Raw genomic sequence first — 25,615 nt, 5'->3', positions numbered from 1 at the left:
CATCATAACTCACATGGTGCTTACTGAGTGCCAGTGCTTACTAAGTGTTCTCTTCTTTAAAGTATTTATCCACCAGGAATGCTCTAGGTGGATACTGTCATTTACCCCATATTACTGATGGAGACACTGAGGCCCAGAGGGGTTAATTACTGGCCGGCCACGATGCCGTTGGCAGAGCTAGGATCCAATCCTGGCCTTTCTTCTCAACCAGGGGCTACCCTGGTAGCATTTGCTGCAAGGTCAGACATCCACACAGACGAGCCTCGTGTCCCTGCAGGGCTGCCACCCCAGGCTCCAGCCCTGGAGAGGACAGCGCTAGAAGGTGCAGGGGCCTGGGTCAGGCTCTCGAAGGCTCCGTCCACCTCGCGCTCCTGAAACACACAGGCTTTCCTGGCTCCATTCCTCACCGCCCAGGGCTTTTCGCTTTGTTTAGTGTCAGTCTCCTCAGCTAGATTGTATACACGAGAGCTTTCTACGTTGATGGATGTGTTCGCTGTCAGTGCTATACGTGAGCACTTTACATGTGACGAGTGCTAACTTTCCGTTTTATTTATTTTTAATTCATTGAAATTTAAATAGCCTCTTGTGGCCAGAGGCTAGTGTATGGAGAGTGTAGCTCTAAGTTCAGTGAGAACAGGAAACGTGTCTGCTGTTCATCCTTGGATCCCACGACCGGGGAGTGGGGGGTATGGCTCGACCAAATGAATCATTAAATTCTAGCCTCACCTTCCTCTTTAAAGTATGTCTATTCTGTATCCAAACCCATGAGAAGGATCCTGATTTCTCTGCTAAGGAGGTCATCTCCCAAGTGGCGATGCCCCTGGGATTCTGGAGTCGCCTGAGTGCCCTTCCCTGGCTCGTGTTGCTTTCCCCGCAGAACCATCCCAGGTAGGTGTCTGTACCTCTCTGTGATACAACTGAGGCTTGGACAGCTCGAGGGGCTTCTCCAAGGTCTCCCAGCTGGGAAGTGCCAGAGGCAGGATGATGCAAACCTACTCGTTCTGCTCTTCCCATGTCACCCCACTGCCTCTGACTTAACTCCACGGAGAAGTGGGTTTGAATGGTGAGGATTCGAGCAGAGGACAGGATATTTTCAGCACCCCTCCAGTTGCCTCAGGCAGGCGAGTGCCTGAATATCGGACCCTGATGGTGTCACTAGCACTTTCCTTGGGGCTGTTCCTGATTCTGGCGCATTTCATAGATGGATGCTACTCTCAGGGAGCTCCCGGTCACAGGCAGACTGTCTCGCTAGAGAGGGAGAGCTGGTGAGCACAGGGCATTGTGGGAGAGTCTCCTAATTAATGGAGGGGGCTCAGGTTCCCCAGGGACTCCAGCGCTTGACTTTCCCTCCGGAATGAGAATGGGGACGCTTCAGTCCAGGGGCCTCTCTGGATTCATCCTTGGAGTGGGCGGCCAGGAGGGAGCAAATGTGGGATACACTGTTGCTGCCACTTTATCGTTTTGTGCCCATGACAGACATCTGTCTCTATGTGTTCCACTTTTGTAGATTCCACATAGAAGTGAGATCGTGCACTATTTGACTTGGCTTATTTCCCTCAGCGTAACGCCCTCCAGGTTCATCCATGGTGTCGCAAATGACAGGATTCCCTTCTTTTTTAAGGCCGAGTAATATTCCATTGTACACACAGACCGCTTTTTCTTATCCATTCATCTGCCAGCAAACACTTAGGTTGTCCCCATGTCTTGGCTACTGTGAATAATGCTGCAGCAAACGTGGGGGTGCAGATACCGCCATTCCTATTTTACAGAAGCGGACGTTGAGGCACAGCGAGAGTAATTATCGCAAAGCCAGCTTGAGTCCCCCCCTGATAACGGGCCATGGCTCAGGCGTGGTGTGCAGAAGAGGTGTCTCCAGAGCTCATTCCTGCCAGGCGAGCCTTGTCCAGCCCCATGGCTGGGGCGGGGCGTGACTTTCTCCCTCTTCTGCCCCTCTCCCTCCCCTCCTTCCACCTCCCTTTCTTCACATTCCTTGCTGAGGACTTGGCCCAGCCAACTGTGAAAAATTATTCCAGACAGGCGAAGCTGAGGTGGAAGCTGCGAAGTGGGGATAGGAGACAGAGGTGACTTGGGTTACATAAGGGCCCCTGGGACAGGGGACAGTTATGTAATGGGGAGGCAGGCAGGGATGGTGAAGTGAGTCAGGGCAAGGGCAGAAAGCAGGAACTGGGGGAGGAGAGAGAGAAGCACAGAGCAGAGGAAATGTGTCCACCTGCCATGCAAGAGGAAACTAGAACAGGCCAAAGGTGGGGTTTCCTCTGGCCTGTCCCCTCCCCCACGCCGCTGTCCTGGGAGACTCCAGCTTCTCCTCTGCTGGCCCCATGGGTACAGATGATTCCAGAAGACCTCCAGAATCTTTGTACTAACACCTTTACTGCTTAATTAACTCAAGCCAGTTTCTGTGTCTTGCAGACAAGAGCTGTGAGTGACGCAGAGCCCTTTTCTGCCTCAGCACTGGAGTCATGGGGGTCTGGAAACTTCCAGGCACATGGTTGGCGCTCCATACATGCATGTTGAGTGAATAAGCAAACAATGGATATTTATATATTTTCTTGTAATAGCTTTTACCGTCACATTTCCAGTGGTTTACCTGGGGCTGATGAAGACCTTTATCCTCACGGGTCTTGACGCCTGGTCGCCACCCCAACTCAGGCCTCAGCTGCTACATTTGACCATTTCCATGTGCGATGGATTGAATATTTGGGTCCCACCAAATTCTTGTGTTGGGGCCCTAACCCTCAGCGTGATGGTGGTTGGAAGTGGGGCCTTGGGAGGTTGTGAGGTCATGAGGATGGAGCCATCGTGAATGGGATGAGTGCCCTAAGAAAAGGGGCCCCACAGAGCTCCCTCTTTCTGCCATGTGGGGACACAGGGAGAAATCGGCAGTGTGCGACCTGAAAGAGGGCACTCCGCAGAACCTGCGGGCACCTCGACCTTGGACATCCAGGCTTCAGAACTGTGAGAAATACATTTCTGCTGTTTGCCAGCCACCCAGTGCATGGTATTGGTTGTAGCAGCTGAACTGACCAAGGTGCCATCAGAAGCAAGTAAGAGGAGCCCAGGGCAACCATCTGAGTCCCAGCGGCTCTGGGGGGCAGCAGTCCTGCCTCCCCCAGCTGGCCCGAGGCAGCTTTTCCTGCCAGGCTTCCTTTCTCTGCCTGTTCATCTCTCGCCACAAGGAGCCCAAAGGGACCAGATGGCCGCTGTAGCTTGGAATGTGTCCCCTGGTGGAGATGTGTCTCCTCTGGGAACCAAGACCCCAACATCCTGCAGACCCCCTGAGTTGTATGCAGCTCCTAAGCTGTGGCTGCCATGTCACATACACCTGGGGCTCACCCCAGTCCCTGCCCAGCTCAACTCCCTACGTCTATCTCCTGCCGGCCCCAGAGGCACTTGAGTTTGCAACCCCCGGTCTGGAACGTGACCATGGTCCAGCCCCACTGTCCAGTTCTCCTTCAGAGGTGAGCTCGAGCGTGGCTCCTTTCTCCTTTCTCTTGGAAGGCATTTCTTGGGCTTCCCACTTGGGGGAGACATTTCTCTTTGTTCTGTTCCTTTTGTCTCTGCCAGACATCTCTTTTTTTATTCTGACAGTGTCTTTGGCATATCCCATGCTTTGGGCTTTGTTGTAAGTTGGTAGATGGGATTGGAGAAGGCATGGCACCCCTGGCAGCTTTTGGAACCGCCACCTCTGCACTGCCCGGGGCGGTCCTGGGCCCACAGACCCTAGGGTCTGAGACATGACGTGGGACGCATTCTTAAAGGTGTGTGAGAACATCTACCATCTGAAGATGAACAATGTTATTTACAATGTGTGTGCACATGTATTTGTTTGTGTATTAGTTCCTTCCGTTATTCACGCATTCTGGGTCCTAGTCAAAGAACCGAGGTCAGCCTATTCGTTATTGAACAGTGTTGTAAACGACATTATAAACAAACAACTCAGAGCATGGGTGTGTTTACGTCTGCCTGGCCGGGGTCTGAGTTGTCCATGCACTGTCGGACACTGCTCCCAAAGGCGGTGGCTTTGAATCCCGCCACTGCTTTGCTGGTGGCTGTGTGATCTGGATAGGGCTTGTCACTGCTCTGCGTGGCACTGGCCAGGCTGGCGGGTCCAAGGTGACCTCTCCAGCTCCAGGGCCTCTCATGATGTGGACTTTCTCGTCAGTGGAGGATATTCAACCGCAAACACCTGCTTCCCGCTTTCCGCTGTGTTTAACAGGAGCCTGGATGGATTTTTGTGACTGTGGTAATAGTGCCCCCAACTGGGAGGCTGAAAACAGCGGAAATGTATTCTCTCACAGTTCTGGAGGTTAGAAGTTCAAAATCAAGGTGTCCTCAGGGCCATGGTCCCTCCGAAGGGAAGAGTCCTTCCTTGCCTTTTCCAGTGGCCCCACCTGGCCCCAGGTGTTCCTGGATTCGTGACAGCAAAGCTCCATCTCTGACCTTGTCTACCTGGCCTCCTTCCTTGGGTGCCTGTGTGTCTCTGTGTCCTCACCAGTCGTTGGATTTAAGGGCTCCCTCAACCCAGTAGAACCCCATTTTAACTAATTATATCTCTAAAGGGCATAATTCCAAATAAGGTCATATGCTGAAGTCCCAAGTGGGCATGAATCTTGGGGGGACACACATTTAACCCACACCAGGACCTCATTAGATCTTAACTGCAATCCTGTGAGGCCGGTCAGAGACATGGAGGAAACTGAGCCTCAGAGAGCCTCAGCAGTTTGTCTAAGCTGCCGAACCAGTCCATTCATTCATCCATCCATCCATTCATTCATTCATTCATTCAATAAATAAATGAGCTGTGGGCCAGGCACTGTCCAAGGGACTGGGTCACACCTGCGAGCAAGACACACAATTCCTGTTAGATGATGAGCAAAGACATGTGGCCTCAGCTACTGAGACACGCAGCCCCTTAGATGGAGATGGACACGACAGGGGACGACGTGGAGTGCAGGGGGGTGGGGCGTGCTGCATTGCCGGTTTAAATAGGCTGCTGAGGAAGGACACAGGTGAGCTGAGGCTTGGAGGAGTGAGAGGAGCCAAGGGGTTATCTGGGGAATAGTGTTCCAGGCCGGCGAACGGCCTGTGCACGTTCCAGTACAGGGTGTTTCCCTGTCTGTCCGCTAGGCCTTGTTGAACTGACCGTTCCCTAAGGGTCAACTGCCCTCTTTATCTTTTGAACTCCGTAGTCTCTGAGCCTCTGGAGGTGGCCTGCAGTGCAGCCCAGTGGCCACAGGGTGGCAGTGCCTCCCACAGATTTGAATCCTCACGCAGCTCTGGGGCACTCCGGCTGTAAGTGGTTAATGCAGGTGTGTTTCTCTTTGTCCTTGAAAAGGCAGCAACTTTTGGCTCCAAAGAGATGGCTTCTTTGTATTTAATGGCTCGTTGCTTCTCCACCTCTGCCTCCTGAGGATGACAAATGGGGGGATCAGGGTGTGAGAAGAGAGGGGAATGTTGAGATGACCACTGATGTAGGGTTTGGTGTGGGATGAGGAACGTGAAGGGGAAGTGGCCCAAGGTCACCCAGCTGAGTGGTGTCAGAACTGCACCTTCTGATCTCTGGACCAGTTATTGTGTCACTCTACTTGCTTCCCCTGGCCTGGGAAACAGATGGAGTCAGTGGTGGGGGTTAGGGAGATGAGTGGGATCGAGAGCCCAGAGATGTGAGCTTCACACCCAGCTCCTAAGGAGTGGAATCAGAAAGGGGGTCTGTCCCTGCTGCTCGGGTAGACTTTGGGACTCAGTTTTCTTATCTGTAAAATGGGAATAAACAATTGGGTGGTGGTACCTGTGTGTAGAGACCAAGTGTGGGGTGAGACCTTTATCCCGACCTCTCAGTATCTATGGTGGGAGAACTTTTAAAATGACTCCAACTTTGGGGAACCAGGTACACCTGGTCTTACAGCCCACTTCCTAGCTGTATGATGTGAATGTCCCTGAGCCTTAGTTCCCTCCTCTCTAAAATGGGTTTAATAATATCGTGGGTTAAATGAGATAATCCAGGTAAAGAGTCCAGCCCAGTCCTTGCCATGTTATATATGTTCACTACGTATTAACACTGGGTTGGGGTGGGGAGGGGAGGGTAGCTAAGTTCAGAATGGAGGTGGGGAGGCTCAAATATGGTCGGGTTAAAAGCTCGAGAACACCCAGTCATTTTCCCGGGTGGGCGAGAAAAGGCTAAGAATCCAGGCTAGACTAGAAGCAAAGATACAACAGTAACCACTGCTATTTCTGGAGTACATATGTAATTTCATTTGTTTCTCATAGTCACACAGGAGGTGGGCACTATTGTTAAACCCGTTTTACAGCAGTGATGACTGAGAATCAGAGAGGTTGGCAACTTGCCTAAAGTTCACAGCCAGTAAATAGCAGAGCCTGAACTTTTGGATGTCTAAGCCATTGAGCTCAGCCCCCTGTGCTGTAATGTGTCCCAGCTTCCCTAATATTCTGTTCCCCTAATCTGTACTCTCGGGATGATAAACTCAGTAATACAGATTCTGACAACCATCTTTCACAGATAGTCTCCAATTCTTCTAGAGAAACAAAACAGGAATTGTAACCTGGCTCCAGGAGAAAAACGAACCAACCTTTAAAAAAAAACAAACCCAACAATTAACCTTTTACAATTTTCTTTATTTTTACCTTTTATTATGATAATTGTCACAATCACATACAGTATGTGTATGTATAGTATATCCATCACCCAGCTTTAACGGTTATCAACCTTTGCCATCTTGTTTCATCTATTTCTCAAGAGAGATGTCTCAAAATTTAACTTAAAAAAAACAATCTTGTCAAACCAACTCCAATTCTCCTTACACCCAATTTCCCCTCTGGCTTTATGGAGATACAACAAACATATAAAATTTTGTAACTTAAAGGTGTACAAGGTAATGACTTGCTATATGGATATATTGCAAAATGGTGACAATAAAATGCGTTAATACATCCAGGACCTCCCATTGTTGCTATCTATTTTTGGGTGCGGGGAGAACTTTAAAAATCTACTCTCTTAGTGACTTTCAAATATACAATACAGCATTATTAGCTGGAGTCAGGGAAGGCTGTACTTTGTCTTGTTGAGAAACAGCCAGAGTTGCCTCCTCTCTGCTTCAGGCACTCGCATTTCTGGTGGCATCCTGCTTGGTGGCACCTCAGGGACCATCAGCAGGTCAGTATCCGTCAGTGGTTGTGGCTGTTGCTTTTATGGTGATTTGAAGTCGCGCTATCAGCATCTAGCTGCTTTATCCTGATGTCTTCTGGGTAGTGGTGTCTGGGTATTTTTTCTATTGAAATCCCTATTATCTTTATTATAGATGTCCCTTCATTTATTTTTTTCTTGATATTACAAATAGGTCATTATATTGATTTAAAAAAAAAGATGATGTGTGTGGGCATCCTAGAATTTCCCTGTGGGGAGTAATGGGGGGGCGGGGGTTTATAGGCTATTTTCTTATAAAAAAAAAAAAAAAAGGAGCTATTGATTGGGTCTGAAAGGTTGTGACCCCTTAGTTTGGAAGTATCTCCTGGCAATGGGCTGCCTTCTCTGGGTGCCTGGCTACCTGACCTCTGCCCAAGATTGTGCAGCTGTTGGCAGGGATGGGGGGTGGCTGTGGGGTAAGAGACCATGGGTGTCTGTTCCCCACTGACCAGTGGGTTCCAGGGTCCAGCAAAGATCCCAGGGCCCCAGGGTTGCTCAGAAAGAGCAAAGCTTCTGACAATTGAGGGTCAGCTTCACTGGGGAGAGAGGGGTGTGCGTGTGGGGGGGGCAGGGGCGGGGGGTGAGTTTCCGGGGTGTTTGGGGTGGGTATATGCACACACGTATGTACACGTGGGTGTACATGTGGCTACATGCATGTGCCGTATGCATATGTGTGTGCAGGGGTGCAGTCGACCCTCGAACAGCACAGGTTTGAACCGCGTGGGTCCGCTCACACCCGGAGTTTTCCACTCTACACAGCCGGCCTTTCCTAGCCCCGAGTTTCGCATCCAGGGATTCGGCCCACTGCAGATTCAACCAACCACGGCTTGAAAACGGTGTCTTCGCATCCCCAACCGCAGATTCCCAACCGCGGATTCCCAACCGCGAGTCGAAAGTGCTGTTTCCGATCTGCGCCTCGTTGTACCTGGATGTGGCGCGCGGCGGCTCCGCGGGCCTCGCACCCTGCGGCCTTCAGGTGCCAGCCGCGCGCGTCGGCGGGGTCTGCACGTGTCTGTGTTCCCGGTCTCCGGCGGAGGTGAGTGCCTGGGTGAGCAGGACACGCAGACGGTGCTGGTTCGGGGGCAAAAGTCATCATTCCGTGCGAGAAGGCGTCCCGGACGCCGCAGCCGGCGGGCCCGATCCTGGAGAACCGGAGGCTGGTGCTGGGGGCCGGGGGCGGTGCGAGGGGGGCGGGAGGGTCCACCGTTCTCCGGGTGGCCCTGGCTTGCCTGAGACTCAGACAGCGAACTGAGGAGAGGTTTGGGGGCCGCCGGTAGTCGGAGCAGGTAAGTGAGGGGCGTGTGTTAAAAAAGTGCGTGTTCCAGGCCCCAGTACCGGCCTCGGGGTCAGAATTTGGGGGTGCGTGTCTAGGAATGACAAGCACCCCCCTTCCAGTGATTCTTAGCATGTAGTTTGGGGGATGCCATGCAGCTGGGTCCCACCCCCCGAGTTTCTCATGCCGTAGGTTGGGGAGACAAGTGCGTTTCTAGCAAGTTCTCAGTGCTGCTGGGGGTCCCTGGACCACTCCGAGAAACACTGGCTTAGAGCAGGGGTTCGGGGCGCTGGCTGCACCCTAGACTCATCTGGGAGCTTAAAAAGCCCCAATGACCTGGCCACACAAGGGCCCCAATACATCAGAATCTCTGCGGATAGGATGCAGGCGTTGAAACCCAAACCCCAGCCTTTTCCAGGTGATTCCAATATGGAACCAGGGCCGAGAACTGTTGTCTGGAAAATCTTAACCCCTGCGTTGGTCACCAGAAAAGCCACGTCTGCAGCTCCCCTCGTGAATCAGAAACCCCGGGGCTGGGGAGTGCCCTGAATGGCGCCTGGGCATCTATGTCTCCAAATCCCCCTTATCTTTATTATAGATGTTCCTTTATTTGTTTTCTTTATATTACTATCAGCTCTTTATATTGGTTAAAAAAAAAGTGACATGTGTGGGTATCCTAGAATTTCCCTGTAGGGGAGTAATGGGGGGGTGGGGGGGTTACAGACTGTTTCGTTGTAAAACATGAGCTATTGGGTCTGCAAGGTTGCGACCCCTTAGCTTGGAGAAGTTCCTCCTGGTGATGGGCCACCTTCTCTGATCCCTGCACGAGTTTGAGAGTCATTCTCGGGCCACATGGTCGCTGCCAGCCCCCACATTTCAGTGGTCGGAGGAAATGACCTGGGCGTGATCCAGCTCATCTAATACTGAGGTTAATATAACAGCACTGAGCTCTCGCTGCAACTGGAACGTTAAGATTGGGCATTTCTAATTCCTAGGGTAGCCATGAAAGAGGTGGAAGTTATTAGCCCCATTCGACAGATGGGGAAACTGAGGCTCGGAGAAATGAAGCGACTCACTTGAGGCCACTCTGCTGGTAAGTGGCAGAGGCGGGATCTGAACCCCAGAATCTGAGGCTTTGTGCCTGCCCAGATTGCCTTTTGCTCGGGGTCGTCTTTGGGCAGGGGTGACATGGCAGTTGGGAAGATTTGCAGGAGAAATACACATTATTTTGTATCCGTGAAGATGCAGCCTGGGCATTTAGGCCAAGTGTTCGTTGCATGTACGATTAGCAAGATTCATGAGCACCCGCCATCGCGCCTTCTGGAACTGGCTGGTGGGTATCGATGGGCAAGGGGACTGCATTCGGGCAGTTGTAATTAACTTGCTCACCGCTGAGATTTTCTCAGCCCCAGCTGCTCTCAGTTAAGGCTGCTCTGGGTCTGCGAGGGAGCCGGCCCCAGGCTCAGGGTGTCAGCAGAAATGAGGATTACTGGTGTTTTCAAACCATCAGGCACTTAGCGTTTCCCCGTCCAGCCTGGCATTGACTCCAGAAGCTTAATTAGTGGGAACTGAAGGAAGGAAGGCACCGAGGATGTGGAGTTTGGGTCTGTGTCCACGTGGGCTGCTCAGAACGTGGTCATCGAGACGTTGAGTCAGACAGCCTTGAGGTTAACACCCCCCACACTCTGCTAATCCCTAAAAAAAAAAAATTGTGATATAATTCATTTAACATAAAATTCATGATTTTAAAATGTACAGTTCAATGGTTTTAGTATATTCATAGAGTTGTGCAACTATCATCACTATCTAGTTCAAGACTATTGTTATCATGGTCCGTCAAGAAACCCCATGTCCATTGCAATCGCTCCCCATTCCCTTCTAACCCCCAGCCCTTGGCAACCACCAGTCTGCTCTGTCTCAGTGGATTTGCCTATGGTTTTGTATCAGTGGAACCACACAATATGTGGTCCTTTGTACCTGGCTTCCATCACCGAGCGTTATGTATGTCTTCAAGGTGCATCCATGTTGTGGTGTGTGTCAAAAGGTCCTTCCTTTGTATGGCTGAGTAACATTGCATTGTATGGATAGACCACATTTTACTTATCCATTCATCTCTTGATGGACGTTTGGATTTCCCCCACTTTTTGGGTATTGCGAGTAATGCTGCTGTGAACATGCGTGTCCACGTTTTGGTGTGGACACCTGCCTTCATTTCTGTTGGGTCTGCACTACCTAGGAGTGGCGTTACTGGGTCACATGGCAACTCCAAGTTTCACGTTTTTGAGGAACTGTCACACTGTTCTCCAAAGCACCTACTCTCCTGCTTTTCTGGGGGGAAGTGACCTCACCTCTCTGAGCCTCGGTCTCCTCCTCTGTCAAATGGGGACCATTAAAGTGCCAACCTCCTTGGGTTGTGGCGTTGGTGGAATAAAATGACGGAGGCAGAGTCGCACGGCAACATGCCTGGCACCATGCCAAGCACTTGATAAATGTTCGCTCTTATTATTATTTACCTGCATATTTACTTATTTATGAAAGGAACGCAGCCCAAAAATATATACCACCCTCGCCGGGAAGAGGAGCAATAAAAATAGGCTTAGAAAATCAATGGGGATATAAATGGCGGCGGTTCCTGAAATCTAAGTGTGGGTTTTATTCAGATTCAATGCAGAAAGCATTTCTGCATTGGAGCTAACCGGATTCTCTCTCAGCCTGAGCAAAATAGATTGTTTGGGGCTCTAACCAGGCACCCGGGGGTCTGTTAGCTCCATGGGGTGGCACTTCCCACCAGGGTGCCCTCGTCTCTAGTTTGCAGTTGGATAGATCTGTGGCTGGTGGTGAAGGGTGGGGCAGGAGTCAAGAAAGAGGCTGGAAGAAATTCCGGCAAGCTGGCTACTGTCATTGGCAATAGTCATAATAGGAGCAGCTGTCATTTTTTGAGCACTACTGTGCCCCAGGTGGTGTGTTCAAAGCTGGGGATAAAACCTCTACTGTTGACTATGTCACAATTGCGTGAGTCTTTTTGGTCAGGGATGAATTAATATGTAATCACGTGTGCTTATACGTGTTCGGTGCCATGCTAACTTCCTTACATGCAGTAGCTCACTTAGTTCCCATGATACATCTATAGGCTGTTCCCATGTAATTCCTGTTTTACAGGTCAGGAAACGGAGGCCCAGAGAGGTGAAAAGACCTACCCAAGGGCTCTCAGGGAGTAAGAAGTGAAATTGGAATATGGACGCCAAGGCTTTGCCCAGAGTGGAAGGTAGGCAACTGGGTTTGCTGATGTGCATGAGGGGGCGGGGTCCTTCCTTCTTCTGGTTCCTCGTCTCCTCGTGTTCACCAGGCTCCCACCCCCTGGCCTCCTTTCAGTTCTGAGAACACACCAACCTCCTTCTCCTCTTGCAGCCTTTGTACTTGCTGTTCTCTCTGCCTGGGACCTGCTGCCCCATCGTCGATTCTTTTACTTAATTAACTCCTGTTATTCTCAGCACAGACTGTTCTTGCCTCTCAGTAACAATTTCCTCCTTTCGGTAACAACTCTGGACGATGCCTTACACACTACATTTCCCAGCATCCCTTGCAGCGTGATGTGTCCACATGACCAATTTCTGGCCAATGAGTTGGAAGTGGAATATTCTGTGAGACATAGTGTCCTCCTTAAATGGGTGGGGTACGTTCCCTTATTTCTCTGTCCTTGCTCTGTCCTGTTGTCTGATGCAGACGTGGTGGCTGGAGCTCTAGCAATCATTTTGAGCCATGAGGCAACCTGGACAATGGATCTCCCCCCCACCCCGCCATTGAAGTAGAAAGACACCGGGAGCCGGGGCTCCTGATAACTAGTGGAGCTGCCAGGTCAGTCCTGGGCTGCCTAACTGAGTCCTTGTGGGATGAGACAACAAGGGAAGTCTTGTTTTGTTAACGCCACTAAGCTGGCTCTCTGCTGCTAGCAACTATGTAAAATTCCTAACTAATACAGTTCCTTAGTTTCAATAACCCTTTCTTGGAATGGCTTATGTGAAACTCCAAATAGGTCCCTCCTTTCGTTTTCTCTTCTAATACCGGGTTCTGGTCCTTCATGGCCCTGATTCTAATGAAAAGAAATACATCCTGCTTTGTTTGATTTATCTTTTCCCCTGCATTATTGGATGTTACTGGGTATAGTTAGATAGGTTGTGAACTGCAAAAATCCAGGGGGCACCGTTAAATAATAATCTATGTGAATGGGAATTCCTGAAATTGTGTAGTGCGCAGCCTGTGTGACTGTACATGGCAGCCCTGTGTAAAGGTCAGGGGGACCTTGACTTTGAGGGTTATCAGTGTACTCCAGCACTTAGCATCATGTCTGGACCATGGTCAGTCCTCAAATGTGGGCTGCAAGATGAATGGGTGAACAAAAGTGATGGATGCCCCAAGCTGGGTACTGAGGGCACAGAGGTGGACAGGATGTGGGGTTGATGGTAACAAGGCATAGGCCGTGCTCTAACCCAGGGGAGAGCAAAGGCTTCTGGGTCTCAGGGAGGCGACTCCATTGCATGGGGGAGCTGGGGCCTTGTGGGCAGACAGAGGAAACCTTCTCTTACTGGGCCTCAGTTTTCCATCTGTAAAGTGGGGACATTATTGCAGAAAAGTAGGTTTGTTTAACTTCTTATTTTCTCTATTATTTTACATCTTTAAATAGGCAATGCTTTCATGGTAAAAGACTCAAATAATACAAAGGCATAGAGAGAAAAGTAAATTTCCTTTGCTCTTAACTCCTGGAACCTCCCCTACACACCCGCTACTCCCCTCCTAGCCCCCCTCCCCCACTGTGACCAGTATTTTTTTGTTTTTAAAGGGAATACATTTCTCTTTCACTTCCTGAAGGATAGTTTGAAAACCAACATCATACAAGATGGGATGCCCCTCTGTGGTGGGACACAGGCTTAGTGTGCATGAGGTCCCAGTTCGATCCCCAGCACATTCTATTCACTGTGTCCTTGCTGGGGGAGCTTTTTCTTGAATGTGGTGGCTACACCCCATTTCTGTACAATCTGAAAATTAACCATCTTGCTTCCAGCACTTATGTGTGGCTCCCGGTATGCTTGTAGCCCTTATATGTTTTTTTTTTATTGAGGTATAGTTGACATATATTAGTTTCAGGTATACAGCATAATGATTTGACATTTGTATATCTTGCGTAATGATCGCCTTGTACAACGAGTCTAGTTAACATTGGTTACCATACATAATTAACGAACTATTTTTTTTGTGTGTGATGAGAACGTTTATGATTTGTTCTCTTCGCAACTTGCAGGTATACAATACAGTATTATAATATTAATTATAGTCACCATGTTGTACATTACATCCCCACGACTTATGTTTGTACAATTTGAACCCCTTCACCCATTTCTCCCACCCCCTGCCCCTGGCAACCACCAGTTTGTTCTCTGTATCTATGAGCTTTTTTTTTTTAGATTTCATATTTGAGAGAGGTCATATGGTACTTGTCTTTCTCTGTCTGGCTTATTTCACTTAGCATAATACTCTCCAGGCCCACCCATATTGTCGCAAATGTCAATATTTCCTTTTTGTGGCTGAATGATATTCCGTTGTATATATGGACCACATCTTCTTTATCCATTTGTCCACTGAAGGACACTTAGGTTGCTTCCATATCTTGGCTGTTGTAAATGATACTGCAATGAATATGGGGGATGCATGTTTCTTTTTGAGATAGTGTTTTCATTTTCTTTGGACATATATTCCCAAAGGTGGAATTGCTGGGTCAAATAGTTGTTCTATTTTTAATTTCTTGAGGAACCTCCATACTGTTTTCCATAGTGGCTGCACAATTTGCGTTCCCATCAGCGGTGCATGAGGGCTCCCTTTTCTCCACATCCTCATCAGTATTTACCTCTTGTCCTTTTGGTAACAGCCATTCTGACAGGTATGAGGTGATATCTCATTGTGGTTTTGATTTGCATTTCCTTGATGTTAGTGATGTTGAGATCTTTTCATGTACCTGTTGACCATCTGTCTTTGGAAAAATGATCCTTTGCCTTGTAACCAGTTTTTTTTTTTTGTGTGTGTGTGTGTGTGTGTATCTTTCCAGAGTTATCTGTGTAATGAAAGTATACATATGCTATATGGGTATACATTTGAATATTTCTAACATAGAAAAGTGGTCTTTAAAAATAGTTAATTATTTTGAATCCCGAGTATGAGTTGAGAAAATAATGATCATTCGTGACTATCAAATGATCTTTGCTGAAAATAACTTTGTCATTAACCACACACTGTTTTACACCCTGCAATTTTTTTTTTTTTTTTTTCCACTTAAAATGTCTTGGGAGTGTTTCATTGACTTGACCCCTTCTTTTGTTTAAATGGTTGTCCAGTAGAGTGTTTCCCCGTATGGCTGAAGTGTAATTAATGTGACTGGTTCCTGTTGGGGGATGTGCTGTTTCTGATCTTTTGCTGCTACAGACACTGTTGCACGTGAATACCCCTGTACTTAAATCTTTTCACACGCGTACACTTATACCAGTTGGTCAAATTCCTAGGAGTGGAATTGTCTCAATGATGCAAAGTGCTTGTCATTTTCGTAGGTACCGCCTGCGTGGGGCCGTACCAAATCGCCTGCTCACCAGCCTGTTTCCCCATCACCTTACCAGTGTATTGCCAAACTTTTGGATGGGCTGTTTGATGAGATTTTCTTATTACGAATGAAGTGATCATTTTTTTCATATATTTAGGAATCACGTGTATACCGCCTTTTCTGTCAACTACCTGCTCATCTCCTCTGCCCTTTTCCGATGGGATTCGAGTTTTGGTCTTTTCGTGATCCATTTTGCGGAAACACTTTATAAACCAGGGGGATTAGCCATTTGTCTGTGGTTATCCAACTTTGGATCTTTGTTAATCTGATAGGTGAAACTATTAGGTTGGTGGAAAAGTAACTGCAGTTTAAAAGGTTAAAAATAATTGTAAAAACCGTAATTACTTTTGCACCAACCTAACAGTGTCAGGTCCCCATGTCTGGGTGGGGTTGGCATCTTGTGTCTGAAACCCACTGGCATTTGCTTCTACAAGCTCTGTTCGTGTACAGCAGTGACTCTTAAGTGGGGCTGTGTATGAAGATTACCTACCTGATGGGACATCTTAGACACACAGCCCCCGGCCCTGGGGACTCGAGCACAGTGGGTCACCTTAGCCGGTGCTGGTGTGTCTCCTCGGTTATAAATCAGGGGTGTCGATGATGATCCGGGGGCCCATTTCTGCTCAGCGTTGCTGTGAAGTAAGTGTGCAACGGTGGCAGGAAGGAAGAGGGTCACACAGGGAGAGAATCGATCACCTCCTCCCTGTGGGGTCCAGCGGGGCTGGTAGATGGAGCAGCTCAGGGTTAACGTGGCTCTGCTCTCGTTGCCATGGTAGCTGGTCAATATGTGGACACTCGGTTTGGGAATCAGTGCCCCTGTGTCCCTGCTTTGGGTTTTCAGGGCTTCACAGGAAATGGAGTTGACAGAGAGCTGGGTCTTCAGAGAAACACAGAGAGATCTTGGAGGGCAGATCCAGGAGGAATAAGCCCACAGGTCAGAGGGACCATGGCCAGAAACTCTACTCCAATCTTTTTGGGGGAATTCAGTGCTTCCATCTTTTTATTTTAGAAGAAGCAGCCAAGAAGAGGAAGGTTTAGGAAATTTGAAATCCCATTATTGCTGTGTTGGCTTAAGAGCAAAGCTTGAAACAGAGTTTCTGTACAGAAAGTTGGGAGCAAATTAAATTAGGGAGGACAATTTAGAGAAGGGGATTTAGAAGGTAAAATCTGACCTAGTCTGTATTTCTTTGTGCTGTTTGACTTAAAACTGCTTGAGTATATTGATAAAGACAAAGTAATATTTATAATGAAACAGTGTGTACAAAACTAATGTTACAGAGTGTATTACCCTGGAGCACACCTAGTATTTTGCACTCATGGTAGATTATTTTTTAATACCTCCCTCCTTTGTACAACCAAACTATTTTCGGGAAGAATCATTTAATAATCAGTAATAATCATTATTTTCTTGATTCATACTTCGATTTAAAATAAACAATTTAAAAAGAAGTCTGAAGTTCTGTTTTAAACATATTAGTCAAATTCAGCGAAATATTTACTATATGAATCAAAATTTCGACCGACCAAAAAAATGTTACACCTTGTAGTTCGTACATTTTAAGTATTTTAAACACAAAGAAATGAAAACTCCAAATGGCCAAGTAGAATGACAGAAGTGATAAAACCCAAGTTCTCTTTCTTTTCCTTAAGCTCACTGTGTGCCATCATCGTTTATTCCCAATATACCATTTAAACATAGGAATATGTCATATCACAGAGGTTCGAGATATGAATTGCACCCAAAACAAACCCAAACAAATTCAGATGGGTGTCACCGAGTGTGCTGTTGGTCAGGGGCTGACTGTGTAACTATTTTTCCAAATTCACTTCCATGTAGAACACAATGTTTATTAGCAACTGCACCCATCAGGGACCATTCAGGGGACACAAACCTCACCAGTAATTTCAATAGGGAAAATCTTATAAAGAATTCTTAATCAGTAGAGGGGATTAGCTACAAAGAGAGGTAAAGAAAACTCTAAACAATATGGGAATGGTGGATGTAGGAAGCAGTTACTATTATCTCCAGGGCTGAGAGGGAGGGAGGGAGAGAGAGAGAGAGAGAGAGAGAGAGAGAGAGAGAGAGAGAGAGAACTCAAGTGTAATTAATTACTAACACATTAGCATACATTTAGCAGTTTGAAACAAGACCTATTTAGCTATTATGGAAAACAGTATGGTGGCTCCTCAAAAAATTAAGTAGAATTACTACATGATCCAGCAGTTCTGAGTATATACCCCCAAATAATCAAAAATAGGGACTTGAAGAGATATTTGTACACCTATTTGTTTAATTTGTAGCAGAACATATTATACGAAAAACGGGGCTTTATTCAGAAGAAGGAGTGAAAATTGGTAGAAGAAATATCAGTCACTTCAGATATGCAAATGGCATCATGTGACTGGCAGAAAGTAGCAATGAATTGAAATGACTTTTGATGAAAGTGAAAGACGAAAATGCCAAAGCAGGACTTGCGTTTGAACATCAAGGAGACAAAAACCATGACCACAGGACACACACACAACTTTAACATAAACAGAAGCTGGTCAAGATTTTGCTGACTCTGGTTCAGTCATCAGTTCATGTGGAGACTGCGGCCAAGAAATCAAGAGAGGGCTGAGACGCTGAAGGACAGCAATGGAAGAACTAGAAGGACCATCTCGAGCCCAGATGTGTCACTGGAGACCAAGGCTGAGATCACCCACACCCTCGTCTTCCCCATTACTGCGTATGGATGCGAGAGCTGGAGAGGGAAGAAGGCTGACAGGAAAAAAACGGACTCATTTGAAATATGGTTTTGGAGGAGGGCTCTCTGGATGGAGGCCTGGACCTCCAGAAAGACGGACAGGTGGGACTTAGAGCAAGTTAAGCCGGAAACACGAATGGCAGCATACTGAGGTCTCGTAGGAGGCTCGGGGGGGAATTCTGCTTCTGAGCTCATCTGGTTGGTGGCAGAGTTTAGTACCTGCAGTTGCAGGACTGAGGTCTGCATCTTCTGCTGGCTGCCAGCTGGGGGCCGCTCTCAGCTTCGAGCCACCACCTGCATTCCTTGGTCCCCGTCCCTCTGCACGGCTGCGATATCCAATCCTTCTGGGCTTTTGGATCTCTACCTTGAGTAGTTTGGTGGTATAGCCCAGGGTCTGTCGTGCATCCCATTCAGAATAATACTTGATTCCTAAGGCCAGGAGCAAAATACCGTGGCCGTGAAAAGGTGAAAATGTAGCTCAAGGCATTAGTGGGTGAAGCTGGTTTTGGCAATGGCAGTGGCATCGATAGCTCTGGCACAGTTATCCGTGGGAACCATCAGTGGGGATATTTTGAATAATAAAGGGTTAACAGTTTTGACTGTTAAGACATCACTACAGCTCACAGGTCACAGGAGCAGGAAACGCAGGCATGGGAGACGGCTAAGCCACGAGCTCCCTGTACTTGACATTGCTTTTGTCTGCTGGCATTATTTTCTAGGGAGGACCCCTCTCCCCCTCCTTCTCTTGGAAGTAGAGTGGTCCATCGTGGTGTCCCATTTTGGCCAGTGGGTGGGCCAATCAGAGTGTAGCTTTCTCTTGGCTTCCGTGACGGGTCCAGAGGTGGTTACATACCTGAAACAGTAGCAATGCCAGTTCTTCCATAAGGTTTATAGCTAGATGCTGCATGAGAAGCCGTCATTAGGTTTTCTCTGTATTGGTTATCAACTGCCGCGTAACAAATTACCCCAAAACACACTGGCTTAAATAACAATAATATTTTATTTCCCCTCACAGTTTTCGTAGGCCAGGACTTCAGACAGGCGACAGCAGGATGGATTGTCCCTGCTCTTAATATCTGTGTCCTCAGCTGGAAGACTTACTAGGCCGGGGGCTAAAATCATTTGCAAACCCATCTACCCATGTGTTTGATTGTTGATGCTGGCTGTCAGCTGAGCCAAACACGACCCTGGTGTGTGTCTCTAGCCTCAGGAGGTGGCTGGGCCACAAACCAGCATCTAAGCACCCTCTCCCCACTGGGAAGCCAGGCCCCACTGGGCAGCCCTGGGCCGTGTTGGCCAGACCATTCCAGCAAGGTGACTTTCACAGGGACACCACAATTACACACTGTGTGTTCTGAGGCTGAGAAGGCAGGATGTCATTTAGCCAGCTCGAGAAAAAAAGAAGAAAAAAAAAAAGTTCCGGCCCCAAATAAGTGGAGACCAAATCTGCCTGCCTTTCATCTAAGTCCCGAGGCTGGGGAGGGATCCGGGGAGTGGGGCCGGTTTATGACAGCGAATGGGGCCCACGTGATGCTTTTAAGCGTGGATGTCGCCCAGGGAGGATGGAGCGGGTGGTTTGGTTTGGGCCAGGGCAGGACGTGAGTGAGGTTTTCCAGAACCACATCCCCGCGGCTCTGAGCTCATTCTCCTGCTGACGAGACCCGGGCGGGCGGTGGGGCCCAGGGAGCCAGCGTGGTCAGACCTACACAGTGAGTGACAGTGCTCCTGCCTGTGTTTTGCTGTGACTCAGAAGCATCGCGAGGGGGAATTACAGCAGGGGCTGTGATTTCTTCCCCTGGGCATGTTCTCCCCAAATGCCTTTGTCGACCATTTGTGCGAGGGAAGCGGCGATATGATTTATCTTCCCACCTGGGACATGCTATTATTAATGACACTGGGACAGCTGGCGCCCATGAAGATGTTACTGGTCAGCCCAGGTAACAGTGGCAACATGCATGTGACAGGATATTAGGAGTGGTTTGGAAGCAAGAGTGACAGGCGTGTAGGGAGGACAGTTGCTCGGTGGAGGCTTCTCAACCGAGCTGGCTTCTGCCCCAGGTCCCTAGTGCCTGTTGATAAAACTGGGCCGTTCTCTGCTCTCAGCAGCACCCTGCCCCCTCCAGCCTGCTGACTCAGTTTTCTGGATTTAGGGGCAATTGTCTGACAGGTCATGACATTCACTGTGGCTTCTGTTTTTTTGTTATTTTTTTTAAGGAGGGGGCAGCTCACCGTGGCCCATGCGGCGATTGAACCGGCAACCTTGGTGTTAGCAGCACCACCTCTCACCAACTGAGCCAACCGACCACCCCATAGTGACTTTTTGATTCTTTAATTGCTGTATAATCTGTGTATAGTAAAAATCATTTACATACGTTTGCATATGCAGACACCCCCAGCCAGATCAGGATTTAGAATGTTTTTCTGGCTGGAACATTTGAAGGATTTTCATCCTGCTGGGAGTAGATGTTGTTTGTTACACCCTGCACATGACCACACACTGCTGTAACACATGGCTACACACTCAGTGGCGTAAAACAACACAAATGTATTCTCTTCCAGTTCTGGGGTCCGAAGTCTGAAATGGGTCTCACTGAGCTGAGAGCAAGGGGCCAGCAGGGCTGCGTTCCCATCGGGACCCTAAAGAATCCGTTTTCTTGCCTTTTCCAGCTTCTGGAGGCTGCCCACACTCCTTGGCTCGTGGGCCCTTCCGTCTTCGAAGCAGCAATGCCAGGCAGACATGGATGTTGACTCTCTGTCACATCCAATCCCTCTGACACTCAACTTTTCCACCTTCCTCTTTCACACTTAAGGACTGGTGTGGTTACCCAGAGAATCCAAGGTAATCTCTCCATCTCCAGGTCTGCTGTTTGGCAACCTTAACTCCAACCTCCCTTGCCATGAAACAGTAAATTTACAGATTCTGGGGGTTAGGACGTGGACATCTTTGGGGGGTGGGGGCGTTATTCTGGCCACCATACAGGCCTATGTTACCTGTTCACTAATTAGGGGAAAAGTATTCCACCTCAACCCATTGTACTGGTTTCATCGTCAGTCCAGGTTCCTGCAATGGGGGTTTCGGAGGAGAGAATTGACATGTATTAACACGTAACATGTGTCAGGCACACACTTCTGTGATTTCATAAAGATTACCTCACTTACTTGCCCTGGAAGCCCTCAGTTAGGGATGCTTTGAGCTGCAAGGGACTTAGAGCCCAACTCACAGTGGCCTAAACAAACAGGGTGATTTCTCTTGACAGCCTCTTGACAGCTTTTTTTTTTTCAGTTAGTGGTTAAACATTTTTGAGGTAACATTTACATAGAGTAAAATAATGCACAGGTATTTACAGTGGGTACACCTGCGTACCCATCACCCATATCAAGATAAAGAGCATTCACATCAGTCCAGAAAGTTCTCTGATGACTCTTTCCAGTCATGTCCCCTGCCACTTTGAAGGCTACCACTATTCTGACTTCTGTCACCATACCTTTATGTTGAATTTTAAAAGAATTTCATGTAGGTGAGATCCTACAGCATGTAGGCTTTTGTGTTTGGCTTCTTTCCCTCACTGTCAGGTTTTTGAGATTCATCCATGTTTTGCACGGATGGGTAGTTTGCTCCCTTTTATTGCCGAGATGTATTCCGTCGAATGGACGTACCGCAGTTTGTTTATCCTTTTCTCTGTTGACAGTTGTTGGGTTGTTTCTGGTTTGGGCTATTACGAAAAAAGCTGCTGTGAATGGTCTTGTACAAGCCTTTCGGTGGCCACATAAGTTCATTTCTGTTGGGTGTAAGCCTAGTAGTGGAATTGCTGGGGCACATGCTGGGTCATTTACTTGGTTAGAAACTGCTTGGCGGCTTCCTGATTATGGCCCTCTTAAAAGAGGGGGAGCGGGGGGAATGTGGGTCCTGGGAAGTCCTCCAGGGGCTTCACTCATAGATAGAAGTCAGGGCCGATGGCCTGTGGCACCTGCGTGCTGTGGCCACGTGGGGTTGGAGAGCAGCTCCTCGCCCCCCCCCCCTCACTTCATGCCATGTGGGAACAGGAAACCAGCGCTGCCCCATCTGATTTTAATCATGGTTCTCAACCGTGGCCACCCATTGGAATCACGTGGGGGCTTTAAGAAATGCTGATGCCTGGGGCCCCACCCGCAGAGCTTCTGAAGGGAAGGGATGAGTGTGGTCTGAGTAGCTGGACATTTTAAAAGCTCTTCAGGTGATTCCAATGTGAAGTCACAGGTGCGAACCACTGCGTTAAAGCAAGTCCTTCTCTGAGTTGAGTGATAAGACGTGAATTCTGGTCTGGAACGTCTGGGGCGGGGCCTGAGATTGTGCTGGCCAGATCGCTCTGGGGCGGGTCCCTGTCTAATCTCTCTCTCTCTCTCTCTCTCTCTCTCTCTCTCTCTCTCTCTCTGTCTCTCTGTCTCTCTCTCTCTCTCTCTCAGTAACTCTTTTGTAGGTTTCCTCTTGTGGCCAGGACATGGGTCTGTGAGATCTGAGACCAGGTCCCTGACTTTCAGGGGCTCAGAACTGGGCAGCAGGGACGGAGAGGCAGGTGGGCAGACTGCCAGCCAGCGTTGGGCCATGGTCATCTGGTAAATGCTTGGGAACAGCGTCCCCCACACCAGCCCAGGGCAATCTCACCCTTAATTGGCATAACTGGTTTTCCTGCAGATGAGGAGAGGCTAGACGAGGTCCAGACAGCTCCCCATCACACCCAGGCCTGAGGAGCACGCATTTCTACTCTCTCTTTATCGGATCAAAGTCTTCCATCAAGCTGTCTGGTTCCGTCTTATTCAATTAAATTTTTTAATTCAATTTGACCCGTGCATTCATCTTCTTTGAAATCTGAGAGACGACAGCATCCGCTACAAATTGAGAGTAAATGGCCGAATTAGCTTTGAGAGAGGATTCAGCGAGACTGTTTCTTCCCAGAGACCAACAGACCCTTTGGAGAGAGCTGGGTCACGGAGAAAGCTGGCCGGGGCATGGCGGGCGGGGAGGGGCGTCAGAATCACTGCTCACCTGGGGCTCCTTGGACAGACGGCATGGCACATGGGACCTTGAGCCAGAGTGAGTGATGTCATGCAAGGGCTTGCAACTCGGTGCCTCAGTTTCCCCACCTGTAAGATGAGAAAGATAACAGCAGTACCCACCCCCGAGGGCGGTTGGGAGGCATATGTGCATCCACACGTGTGAAACACACAGAGGGGTGCCTGAGCCACGAAGGGTGGTTACATGTGAGCCACCATTGTAGGATGCTGTACAGGCTTTGCGGCATAACCACCCCCAGGATGGCGGAAGCACACCACACACCCATTTCATGGAGTGGGAATTAAACCCTGCACGTTGGCCAAAGCATCACCCAGCACAGCAGCCCCCAAGCAGGTGTGTTTTTAGGGTGTTTGAAGGATTGCCATTCTGTTGCAAAGCCGGAGGAAACACAGGCTAGGAATACAGTAAAACTCAGAACCGTGGATGATATTAGGGTGGATTTTAGATTGTATAGAAGTTTTGCTTGAAGTACCAGTTTTTCAGTCTTTAGGCAGAATATCCATGTGACCTGGGACTTTACTATGTCCTGGTTGAGCGCTGCCCAACCTAGCGAGGTAGGCAGGGTGTGTAAAAAGAATCATGACAGCAGCTAATGGCAGTTAAGGCTGAAGGCTTGGGCGTTGGACTGCGTGGGTTCAAATCCCAGTTCTGTCATTTGCTGTCTGAGCTACCGTAGACAAACTCACCTCTTTGCATTTTCATTTCCGTCTCTGTAAGTGGGGGAGGTTATGATAATAAAAACAGAAAATAATAATACTCGTTTCATAGGGTTGTTTGAAGATTAAGTGGGTTAATATCCATGAAGTATTTGGCTCCGTGCTGGGCAACTGTGCTTAATAAACATTAGTTAAAAGTCATAGCTGTAGCACTAAAATGATGACCAGTGCCAAACCTGCCCGATGCGTTTGGTACATGTTGTTGCACTTGAACTGGGCAGGAGCCCTTTTTGCAGAGGTGGTGGGGACTTTTGCCAAAGTCCCACAGCCACGGGGCCAGCTCCACTGTGGTCTTTAGGCTCAGCCGGCACCCTGTGACGAGCATAAATGATGCAAACCCATCCCCTCTAAGGGCACACAGCGAAACCTGAGTTTGCCGAGTGCCTATTAGGTGCAGGGTGTTTGCTGACTGCATTATGTCATTTAATCTTCACCGGGACTCAATGAGGTGTCCTTGGTCCGTGTTCCGGTAGAGAAACTGAGGTGCAGGGCTTGTGTCCGCTCCATTTCTGGAGCCCCAGGACCCATGTGCTGAATGAAAGGTGGCCTTCCTCTCTGGGGTCCATGTGTGACCTGTCTCATGGATCATGAGAGCCTGGGGGGAAGAGCTGAGCGGGCTTTTGAGAGGAATATAAAGTGTGGAAAGTGGGACCCCAGCGCGAGAGCCCCCGGGAGAGGCTGGCTGGCTGTGAGCATTAATGGGGAGCCGTGTGATGGAAATGCAACCAGATAGCAGCAGGGGCGATTTATGAAGCTCAGACAGAGGTGTCTGATGACGGGTGAGCCCAGTGGGAGGGCGTCTGCAGTGTCTCCCTCACCCAGAAACCTACGGCTTCATGTAGGGTTGGGGAGCAGGGTGTGTGTGCGCACGCACGTGCACACACGCGTGTGCGTGGGTATGCATGTGTGTGCATGTGTGTGTGTGCGCGTGTGCATGTGTGGTGGGAGCATGAGCAGAAGAAAGTCTGGATAGTCCCAAATGAGTTTGCTTTTGACCTTCACAGGACTTTCACTTTGGCCGCGTTGGGAAGAGATTTCTTGCGAAGAATTTGTAACGTTTGCATCTCTGTCTACTGCACGGGGACGTGGAAGGGGCTGGATCTAACCTGGGTTCCAGCCTGGCTCTTGGGGCAGCTTTGAGGTCGTGGGTGGACTTCATAAAGGGCTGCCGTAAGGCTGCAGCGGGGTTGCAGGGGGCTGAGGAGGGAACAAGAAGGAGGAAATGGAAATAGGTGTGTCGATTCCTGTTTTTGAGAAGCCTGGTTGTAAAGGGGCAGTGTGCCCTATGGTTTTAATTTGCGGTCCCCTAATGACGAATGAAGGTGAGCTGCTTTTTCACACGTGACGGGTCATTGGCTAGTCCAGATGTTGACGAGGGCTGTGCAGGGAGAGCCTGACTGAGGAAGTGGCATTTGAGCAAAGCTCTGAAGGAGATGACGCAGGAAAAAGCGATCCGGGGCACACCCGGGCTTCTGTCCTATGTGGAAGAGCTGGCGGGCGCAGAACACGCAGCGGCTCCTTTCACTCTGGAAAACTCTGGGAGGAGCATGAAGCTCAGAGAGGTTAGGTGAGTGGCCCGAGGTCATACAGCTGCAGGTGGCAGAACTGGATCAGAACCCAGAACCATCACCACACAGCCTTGGCTCTTTACTCCATGAAGCGTCGGGGGCACCACCGCGTCCCTGTCATGAGAGGCCCATTCCCGCCCAGGGAAATGCACACCCGTCCACTCCACACTGAGATCTGGGGAGCGCTGCACTGAGTGGAATTCTGGGGCGAGTAAGAGCGGGAGCCTGAAGGACTGTTTGTGCCAATAAATTGATTTCTTTATGTCCTCATACTGCTGGATTACAAGAAATGAGCCAGGCCTGCTGCCGCCCCGGGGAGTCCCTGGGGAGGCTTTTGGAAGCCCCTGTTGCCAAGGCAACCCAGGCCACCTCTGGAAGGTCTGGTCCTGCACA

At 49.0% G+C, this 25,615-nt stretch overlaps 1 protein-coding gene across 6 annotated transcripts in view; it reads left to right on the top strand.

Moving 5' to 3' along the window:
- The window catches only part of IQCK (IQ motif containing K), a 348,027-nt gene that overhangs the window by 100,252 nt on the left and 222,160 nt on the right, over nucleotides 1-25,615 (top strand). For 3 of the 6 annotated variants that reach the window (XR_016022510.1, XR_016022508.1, XR_016022507.1), the window contains exons 14-15: nucleotides 8,083-8,258; nucleotides 11,655-11,760. The exons of 1 other annotated variant lie outside the window; for it this stretch is intronic. The gene's annotated coding sequence lies outside the window, so the exon portion shown is untranslated. Of the gene's footprint in view, nucleotides 1-7,903; nucleotides 8,058-8,082; nucleotides 8,259-11,654; nucleotides 11,761-25,615 lie in introns of those variants that run through there. 2 more of the 6 variants (XR_016022509.1, XR_016022514.1) reach the window with 2 other exon arrangements.

This window comes from Rhinolophus sinicus, chromosome 10, assembly GCF_057876585.1.
Source record: "Rhinolophus sinicus isolate RSI-liver-muscle chromosome 10, RSI-T2T, whole genome shotgun sequence".
Classification (NCBI taxonomy): Eukaryota; Metazoa; Chordata; class Mammalia; order Chiroptera; family Rhinolophidae; genus Rhinolophus; species Rhinolophus sinicus.
This window is presented reverse-complemented; position numbering and strand designations above follow the sequence as displayed.